Source organism: Sminthopsis crassicaudata, chromosome 2 (genome assembly GCF_048593235.1).
Source record: "Sminthopsis crassicaudata isolate SCR6 chromosome 2, ASM4859323v1, whole genome shotgun sequence".
NCBI classification, from domain to species: Eukaryota; Metazoa; Chordata; class Mammalia; order Dasyuromorphia; family Dasyuridae; genus Sminthopsis; species Sminthopsis crassicaudata.
Window position 1 is genome coordinate 143,979,539 of NC_133618.1, and position 10,684 is coordinate 143,990,222.

Consider the following 10,684-nt stretch of genomic DNA (forward strand, 5'->3'; position numbering starts at 1 on the left):
CAAGCCTCTCTGTATTCATTCTGCAGGTCCTGGGGAGGATTTTAATTAGGGGGTTGATAGTACCATAGCAGTTTTCTCTGTCAATCCCAAATCCTTTCTATATAAAGATTATCAAGTCCCTTCTACTCTCCCTCCTTTCCCATTTATAACCACCAAACTTTTTTATGATCTCTAAATCTTTCCCTCTTTATCTTATAAATTCTCTCTCCATCAGCTTTTAATCTTTTTCAAATTACAAACTCCATCTCCCATTCCCCTCAAATTTTTTTTCTCATTTTTCACAATCTTTCAAACCCTACTCTCCAAACACATTTTTTTATTGCTTATATCCATCTCTCCATGTCCATAAATAAATGACATAGATCGGGGGTATATGTCCATCTAATTCAGTTTACAGATGGGTCTAGAACCTGTCAGATGGATTAGGAATATAAGAGGTCATATTGGTATAACGGGACTATTATAGATGAGACTACAATACTCCCAGTATGCTACACAGAAAGCAAGAAACAGGTATGATTGATCAAGATCTCAAATGCTCTAAAAATATAGTAAGGTATCTTGGGAAGTATGGGGTTCCCCCTCATTCGAGGTCTTCAAACAAATAGTTGAGCACCACTTGCTGGATTTATTGTAGTAGAGATTTCTTTTTCATATGAGTTGAACTAAATGGCCACTATGGTTCCTTTCTCCTCTCAAAACCTGTTCTTCTGAGATATTCCCATAAGATAAAGAGAAAGGAGAAGTCAAGTCACACAGTAAAGAAGTTCCCAGTCATAAAACCAACCAAAGAGTCATATAAGGAGCAGTTTGGCAACTGGGCTACTGGGAGGGGAAGATAGGCAGGAGAGCTGTGGAAATTGCTAGAATTTACCAGGTAAGGGATAACAGAATGATGAGAGACCTATAAGTGATGTGTCCAATAGCTGTTAGTTACACAACTTCTTTACTTATATGTCATCTCGTCTGCTTCATTCCCAATTCTCCCTCCCCCTTTTTTTCCCCTTCAGCACCTTGAAGGGGATCTGGCCATCCACAAAGTTGGAAGGGAATGTCTTAGATTAAAAAAGTTGGAGGTATTTATGCTATAGTAGAAATGAAATATTTTACAAGTCTGGATTCAAGTTGGCTGTGCTATTTACTACAATTCTCTGATAATTATCTGTGAAAGAGAATGGGGTTTGATTAGATTGTTTCCATTGATCTTCTCCAGTTCTAAGTTCTGATTGGGTGCCCTTTTCGGGTAAGATTTGATGCAACTTTCTCCTTTTATCTCTTTCAATCTACTTTTTTCTTTATAGATTTTTTTTTTTTTTGGAGAGAGGGAAAGCTAGTTAATGAATATTTCTTGGTCAGTTCATCCTCTCACCTCCTTGAATTTCTTTACTTTTATCTCTAGACCCTGGACATAAACTCTTCTTTTCTCCCTAGCATAGTGTATGGGAGGTGACTGGAAGTGCCTAAAAATACTGTCATCAAAAATGATAGCTACAATAAAATCACCTATTATTACAATGAAAAGAATAAAATTCATTCCCGACTGGGAACACTAGTCTATGGAGTATGATTTAAGTACTTTTTTCTATTTATGTTTGCCAGGAATTGTTTGGCCTGATTCCATCATCATCATTACCACCATCACCACCACCATCATTTAAATAATGCTTGCTAAGTGTTTTACAGTTGTCTTATCATTTCATCCCCACAACAACCCTGGGAAGTAGATGTTATCATCCCCATTTTATGGATGAGGAAACTGAGACAGTAGTTAAGTGATTTGCCTAGAGTCAATACAACTAGAAAGTGTTGGAGGCTAAGATTTGAACTCAGATCTTGCTGACTTTAGGCCCAGTGTTCTATCCATTGCCCCATCTAGCTGCCACAACATAGTAGACGGGTCCAATAATTCAAATTTCCACCCATGTCCCAGTCCCTCTTTATATCACAGAAGGCACTCTCTATGAAAATATATATATTTTTAAAGCAATTTAACTTAAAAATTTAAACTTAATTGTAAAAAAAAATCCATTTCAACTAGACACTTGGGAGCAAAGTACTTTGTGAACCTTAAAATTTCAGTAACTTTCTATTACCTATATGAATATTGGTTATTATTTTCAATTATGATAACTAAACATGTCATGAAGCATACCAATGTTAAAATAGCTTATGGAAAAACATTATTTTAACTATAGTTATAAATACAACATATTAAATTTATAGGAAGCAGTAAAAGTGATATTAAGATGCAAATTTAGATCTTAGAGCAAATTGATGTCCTGAAAGAAATTTTAAAAAGAAATTGTTAAACTAAGAGGAAGGCAAGGCAAGATAAATAATAACAATAGAATTGCTAAGTAAAACTCCCATTTCTATAAAGACAAATATAAGTTGTATGCAATTAAGAAATTTAATGAAAGAAAAATCATCAGAAATGAGAAAAAGGAAATCATATATCATTGCCTCCCACCCTCCTTATTTCTTTTGAATAAAGCATCCTTTTTTTCAAATTCAACTAGAGCTATCTTCAAGTCACCATAACTAGGAAGTCAAATTTGCCTCTGCATTAGGGCACCTAGTATATGCTTTCTTGATTGCTGTGAGAATTTTGTATAAAAATGGGAAGCCATACTTGTTGGATTTTTGTATCCTATGAACTTATGAGTGTCTTAGCTACTATTCTTCCTTGATCATAGGAGTATCTAGCTTACTGGAAATAAGAAGACAATTTTCTCTCTCTAATTTTTTTAAGGCACTAGGGAACTGTATCCCTTTCAGCCTTTGTTAAGTACACTCCAACCTTTATAAAAGGTATGCCTGATTGTTATCAAAGGTCCAGAATCCAAATCCTGGAACCAGCTTCTCAGTCAGTCAACAAGAATTTATTAATCACTATTTTTTTAAGGATGTAAAGAAAGGTAAAAACACAGTTCCTGTTCTCAAAGAGCTCACATTTTGATGGAAGAGATAACTTGTAAATAAGTATGTACATTCAAGAATAAATGGAAAGTAATCTTATATAGAAGGGACTGTTAGCAGTAGAGTGAACTGGGGAAGAATTCCTGCAGTAGGTAGAATTCAAGCTGAGTCTTGAAGTAGGCCAGAAATTAGTTCATGAATGGAGAACACCCAGTGCAAAGTTGGGAGATGGAGAATCATGGTGAAGAACAGCAAAGTAGGTCAGAGTAGCAGAACTGTAGCAATCATGAAAAGAAATGTAATATAAAGAAGACTGTAAGGGAGGAAGGGACCAGGTTTTAAATAACTTAGTTTGCTCTTCATTTATTTCTCACTTCTGACTTTTAAAAGTTTTATATTTCTTTAAGATCTAATTCACTCTTGTGAAATTTTCCTCAATTTTCTGTTCATACTATTTCTATTTTTCAGTAACTTTGTGTGTCCTTATCTGTATACATGCTGTATGCATCAGAATTTTCTGTAGAATGTAACCTCGTTGAGGTCAGGGATTGTTTTATTTTGGCCTTATCTGTCCTATACAAATATATATTTAATTGAGCTGAAAATACTTTACATTGGGAATGACAGAATCCAAAATCAGGGTGCTTTTTTTTCCCCCCTAGGGACACTGGATGAAAACAATATTACAGCCACCAGCAGAGCTTTGAATGTTTCCTTATAAAAAAATGACATTAAGAGAAATGTAAGTATGCTTAATATTCTGGAAAAGAGTTTTAATTCAATTTCAAATAAACTGTGCTAAAGAACTTCATCCCCTTGAATTGTTTTGATTCAAGATAAATCTAAGGAACAGAGTAGTGAGGGGCAGTGAATGACAAAGAAGGGAAGAGACTTTGGAGGACTCTGAGTACTCCTTATTTTATAAATAAATAAAGTTCTTAACCTAGATAGGATTTGAACCCAGATCTAAGCTTTAGTCTCTAAGTCCTGGTTGGGAATAGGAAAAGTGAGAATATTTTATCTTAATCTAATGTCCGGTGATTACTACTTGAATTAAAATTAGCCCTGTGAGGGTCAACTAGGTAGTGAAGTGGATAGAGCACCAGCCCTGAAGTCAGGAGGACTTGAGTTCAAATCTGACCTCAGATACTTTAACACTTTTTAACTGACCCTGGGCAAGTCACTTAACCCCGGTTGCCTCAGGGGAAAAAAAATAGCCCCGTGAGTTTGAAGAGTTTGGAGGTTGAAAGATGAAATGGAAGAGAATCCATAGAGACAATGGATTTTCTCTCTGCAAAGACAAAAAAATTGCTTAATATTTAAGAGAAGGTTCCTGCGAGTGAGACTGAGGAATTGGTGGAATGATCTAGCTGGGAAGATTTTTTTATTCACAGGAAGAGTCTCAGAATAAAACCTTCAAGCAAGGAGAAAGGTGAGAACATAGATGTCTTTCTCCCCAGCTCTTTGAATAATTCCTGGTGCTTTGAAGTAGGAGGTAATGTACCAAAGGCAAGGGTCAACTAAACTAAGAAAAACAAAGCTGAGATATTATTCCATTTCCCAAGAGCCATGAGATAAGATTCTTTAGTTTACCTTGGGCTCAGGTAAGAGACCAGAGAAAAGGGAGGTTTTCTTTCCTTCAGTTTATTGCTTCTCTTTTTATTATTCCTTTGTCAACAGGTCAAAAGACCTTCTACAATCAAGGAAAGTCTCTACAGGAAGTGGTTATTTTGTGTGATGATGGTAATATAATGGTGCTGATCCAGAAGTCCCTCTGGATGGTCACTTTGTGTCTAAGGAGTGCAGTGTATTCTCCATCCCAAAGTGTATTGACCAATGATCTACTGATGGACTCAGAGACCAATCTGAAAGAACACCGTGAGGAAAGAGAAAAAGAAGAAACACTAGGACTCTTAAGAGAAAACCAGGGCTTATGACTCCTTCACAATATAGTCACAACGTCTCCAATTGTTTGGCCTGGTGAAAGCTATTCCTCCATTGTAGAAGCCTTCAAAGAACTTGCTCAGTGCAGGGTGGGGTGAGGAGTCAAGTAAGGCCTTGGACACTATGCTTTTAAGAAAGGAATCAGACAAGAAGTATCTAGCAAACCTGGGGTCAAAGTGAAGAAAGTGAGAAACTATACCAAGAAAATCAACCTGATTATTTGGAAGAATAGGGAAAGGGGCAGGAAGCTAAATGCCATGAAGAACAAAGAAACAAATGAGGGGCAAAAACACACAAAAATAATTTCATAGGTTTTTAAAGTCAAAAGAGTGATTAGTGAGAGTAGGTATGGGGGATGGAGTAGGAAATGGAGTATAATCCATCCTTCACAGCATCCCAAGTCCCATCATTTCATTTTAATTGATCTACTAGGAACTCTGTGATACAGCAGTAGGATCCAAAATCCTCCATCCATAGTATCTGGTGCTCTCAATGATTAAGAGTAATAATCCCAGGGTAAGACCAACAGACAAGAGAAGAGAGGAGAGGGAATCTGAGGCTAGAATGGAATCAATCCAGAAGAGACCTCTCATTTATGAAATGACAGTATCTGAGGACTTTATTGTAGACTCTCCTCCCCAAAGTGTATTCACCATGGGTCTTCTGATTAACTTAGAAATGATCCTGTAAGAAGACAATGAGGGAAGGGAAGGGAAGGGAAGAGGTTGAAACACCAGGACATTTGAGGAACATTACTGAAAATCAAAGAATTGGTGAGTGCCATCAGTCCATCTGCATCAGAGTAGTACTAAAGATAAGTCACTTTTCTTGTCTCTTCTGCCCTGTAACCTAAGTTAGGGAAGATTGATGGAAAGTTGAGAATGGGAGAGGAGTATCTAGGTCAAAGTAGTTTGGCCTTTCATCTATGAACAAGGCACCAGCAAGATGTTTAGAAGAATAAACAAAAATGTCCTAGAAAGAGTGCCCTTTTCCTTTGAGGCTGACTTGAGCACCAGTCTCCTTCTATGACTGGGGCTGAGGAAGAATTTGGCTTCCAGTAGGTTTATAAGAGTTAAAAGTAGAACCTCATGGGTCATCTTGTCCAAGCTCTTCATTTTACAGTCCATAAAATTAAGGCCCAAATGGGTTAAATGATTTTCTGAAGCTTCATAGATAACATTTGAACCAGGATAAGAATTCAATTCCTCTAACTTTAATGTAGCATCCTTTCCTCAGTGCCATCTCAAAGTTAATATATTTCCAGTGTGGTACAATTATATTAAAAATAATAATGATAGCATTTATCTAGTGCCTACTATGTGCCAGGTGCTGTGTATAGTATCTGACAAGTATTATCTCATTTGATCTTCAAAACAACCCTAGGAAGTAGGTGCTATTGTTACCTGCATTTTACAGACAAGGAAATTGAGGCAGACAGAAGATAAAGGACTTGTTGAAAATCACACAGTTAGCATGTGTCTTTGGTTAGTTAAAACTCACATCTTCCTTACTCCAGCTCTGTGTACCTCATTGACCTTATGCAGTGCATGGGAGGATCAGCTGGGTAGTGAAGACAATCCAAGTTTAGGTCATACTTCTAACACACATACTGATTGTGTGGTAGTGAGCAAACCACTTCATCTCTCTATTCCCTAGACAACTCTTGAAGACTAGGAGTTGCAGTGAAGGTAGGGACTTGTTCTGGCAAAGGGAATGTTCTTATTTGGAAACTGATTAATAAATTCACAGATCCATTCCCACTCCCTATATTATTAGAAATTCATCATTCAGAATGGATGTCAGCATCCATATAAAAAAATATTTTCCCCTCAGATTAATGACTTGTTTCTATTCTTGTTTTTATTTGCCTCATCAAGAAAGCAGAGAGCAGGACCAGAACGAAAAAGAAAATCTTGGGCACAGAAAGTGACCATCAATCCCCCTGATAGTGGAGAGTACAAGAAAGTGAATTATAAGGGAATGTTATTGGCCTAGACCCGAATTTTGGGGAATAGGGAGATTAATTATTTTTTAAACTTAACATTGGGGAATAATGGGGCTCACTTATTAAAAAAAATTCCATAGGAAGGGAAGGAGGTAAAGAACTTCTCTTCAGTAAGATTAAGCTCCCTGAAAGCAGAAATGGTCTCTTATAAATCTTTGTATAATCTATTATTCTGATTTGATTTGATGTCAAGACAGTTCACTGCTACTCATAGAAGTGTATTTTCTCTACTTTTTTGTAGATGCCTCCTGCATGTCCCCAAGAATAAAGTTGCAAAGTTCTTTAAAAGTCATATATGCCACTTTTTCTCACCCTCCTGATACTCTTGATCCTTTTGAAGAGAGCCAGAGTGATTTGGATCTAAAAGCATAGTCAAGTAAACTCTATTCAAATTCCAATGGGCTTTATCAAAGCCTGGTTTACCAGAGCTACATTTCAAGAAATCATGATGAAAACTACATGAGGCAAAAGAGTTGAATTCCCCCCTTTTCAGGTAGAAAATAGAATGAATAAATGGAGGGGATTTAGCCCCCAAACCCCAAAATATAAAGGAGGAAGAAGAGACAGAGGAGAAGGAAGGAAATAGCAGCGTTGCTCAATGCAATAGAACCAGCCTCTTAGATCACTGAGAGTTAATAATACAGATTTATTGTCTGTCATTCTTTCAAGAAGATTGATAGCATCAGGAGGATGATAACTTGTAAGTGAATTGGATTTAAGTGAAATAGGGCTGTGCAAAGTTTATCAACCTCACTCTCTCTTCCACAATCATCGGAGTCCAGTGGCAAGACATGGGTCAGGATGTCTGGTGATCTGGAGTCAAGAGACCCTGAAACTCTGAAGAGAAATCACATTTATAGGATGACTCCGATGTACAGAAGGTGGAAAGGCTCTGGGTCCTTAGAGTGCTGCCTCAGAATAGATGGCAATGAAACAAATTCGAAGAAGAAAAGTGATTTGTTGAGAAACCAAAATGTTAGTGAATGAATGATTAGCAATAATTTTTAACAGAGCCCCTGATCTTACTGAAAGAAGAGTTGAGAGAAGCAGAGCTCATAAATCCTGTTAGATTGTGAAGCTATGTTTATTGTTCTTCACCCACAAACTCATTCCATTTCTGTCATCTTTTCTCTTTTTAAATCTCTTATCCTAGCAAGAGACAGTACCTTGAAACAGAGAATTTGAAAAGGACTAAATGTGTCTTACACTTTCAGGCAACCCAGAACCTTTATTAAAGAGATCACAATACCCTGAAAACCCTGTATGACTACATTTGAAACAGTGATGTCTTAAATTTTATCTAATTTTTATCCATATTTTTATTCTGCTGTGAGACAAATCAATCTTGAAACTGTTCCCACAGACCCAGGAAGGCCTGCATTGTCCACACATGAGTTTGACATGAGCTCTGCCATTAAAGACCTAAGAATGATTCTATCATGGTGCAAACCAATTATGGTTTCTTTGTATATATAAATACTGGTTTTATCCCAGCACAGTAAGTCGTCCTTCTTCTCATTAGGACTTCTGTTTACAAGCATTTTTCCTCACTTTGAAATTAATTAAATTTCTGTTTTATCCCTCCCTGACTCTCCTGTCTTTAGTCGGATCTATTTGTCTCTGATCACCAATAGGTAGAGGATAATTCTGGTTCAGTTGACACTTCAAATGGGGTCACAAGAGAGACATTACAGAAAACACTGAATAATAAATCAAGTAATTAAATCATTCTTGTCATCAGGAAACTGATAGGGAACTTTCAGAGGCTCACAGTGTATGGCAGAACCCATCCTATGATCAGTCCCTTGATAGGTAGGATTTGGGGAAGTTATTTCCCCACTCTCATGTTTTTGATACCACCTTGAGAGAACTATAATTTGGATTAGAATCAAGAGCCTCAGAGGAGAAATTCTGTAAGCTGTCAAGGCATGTGGAGCAATAATACCTTCTCTTGATCTGAAAAGAAAGCTCATTTTAGTTTTATAGAGATGAAGAAAGGAAAGTTGTTTTCACTTATATTTGCTTAAAATTGAGTTATTGACAGAAATAAATTTTCAGGAAGTTTTAAAAGGTAGGTGTAAGTTTTTCTGAATGGACCTTATGGACCATTTTTAGGCCCCAGTTGACCAATGTTAGGACTGTAGAGGTTAAGCCTCAAAGCTAATGATTGAAAGTATTTGAGAATTTGCCAAAACAAATTCTCAAATATTATAGTGTTAGCTGTAGGAAAGACACCTATGTAGGCAGGTTTCAAGTGGCTAGGAAATTACCTCTCCCCCTTTATATTCAAGGGGAGTAACCTCCAGTGACTTCAGTTGGGGAACTGCAGATCCTCAGGAATCTAGTCCAATTCTCATATGAGACATTCCTCCAAAGAAGTGTCATTCCTATCTGGGATGCCATAGGAAAATACAGGGTCGAGTGTAAAAGGAGAGAAGCATTATACAGGATCTCAATTAGGATAGGGGTGGACTCTCTTCAAAAAAAAAGCTATTAAACTGTAAAGTTTGAGAATACAAAGGATTTAGGGGATTGTTTTGATTGGAGCACTTTTGATTATTTAGAAAGTTATAAAATTTAACTGAACAATATCTCCAAATAAGCTTAGAACAAATGAACTATTGTTATTGTTAAATTTTATTCTCAGTTTTTCTTTCTGTGGTTATACTTTGGGGAAAAAAAGCTCTAGAGAAGTGGAACTTTAACCAGTTCTATTTATTAGGTACTAAATATAAAGTGCTCTTAAAATAAGTGAATCCAATGGGCAAATTATACTAGAGCAATTTTGTATTACTAAATCACATTTTTTATAAGATTTTAAGTGTTAACATAACTAGGAAACAAAAGGCTGACAGGTTATGAATACTACCTTTAAAGAGGAAAAAGATAAAATCTTGACTTCAAAATCTGGAGAAAAACTTAGAAGTTCAGGCTTGATTTAATGTTGTGCCTTCTCATATGTTCTCTGTCTATTTTGTTAAAGATGAAACCAAGTTTAATAGTGAGGTACTTCAAATAGAAAGGAACTTTATATAGTCAAGAAAATCTTTTAAGAGAATGGGAAATAAGGATTTGTTTTGTCGATGCTTTTTTGTTTTCTGCTAAACCATAGTTAATAAATATTTTACCTAAGCCTTTTCTTTTATTGTGATCAAAAAAAAAACTGCCTATAAAAATATTTCAAAAAAGGCTTAAAAGAGAGGATAAATATATCTATTTTTTCCTGATTTCAACACTGGCCATATTGGGAATTGGAAAAACTGATCCAGAAATTAATTTAAAACTAAGATATCAAACAAAAAAAATGGAAACCAAATTTGTGAAAAAATGATCAAATTTCCTTTATTCCTAAATTATAATTTATGTGATTTTATAAAATTATTTGATGAAGTTATGGGGTACTACCAAACTCTCTATAGTTTAATAAAAACAACAGCAACAAAAAAATTCACAAATTAATTATTTCTTAAAGGGGCCCTTTAAAATGCCTAGGTATTGGTTTAAAGCTGAAATTTGCATTTTTAAGAACTGTCTTATTAGTCATTAGATATGTTCAGGAGAAATTTTGTGAAACTCACTCTTGTGAGTTTAATTTACAGCTCAAAATTTAAAAAGAAAACATTTGGTAATTCTGTAGAATTTTGACTAGCCAATCTCTTAAATCTGAAGTTTTGTAGTATCATTCTGTAAAACTAGTTTTAATTTTAGTATAAGATAAAGCTCTACTTTTAAAAATGTACTTAAAGTTGGTTTAAGTTAATCATGGAAGGGATATTTATTATTATAAGGCAGAAAAAGGCTATTTTAGATAATTAG

At 35.7% G+C, this 10,684-nt stretch overlaps 1 long non-coding RNA gene across 1 annotated transcript; it reads left to right on the forward strand.

Moving 5' to 3' along the window:
* Window positions 1-3,588: 3,588 nt before the first annotated feature.
* On the forward strand, window positions 3,589-8,447 carry LOC141553285 (uncharacterized). The gene is made up of 3 exons (XR_012485373.1): window positions 3,589-3,661; window positions 4,600-5,636; window positions 7,110-8,447. It is a non-coding gene; the product is annotated as an uncharacterized LOC141553285 (long non-coding RNA).
* The last annotated feature ends 2,237 nt before the right edge of the window (window positions 8,448-10,684 follow it).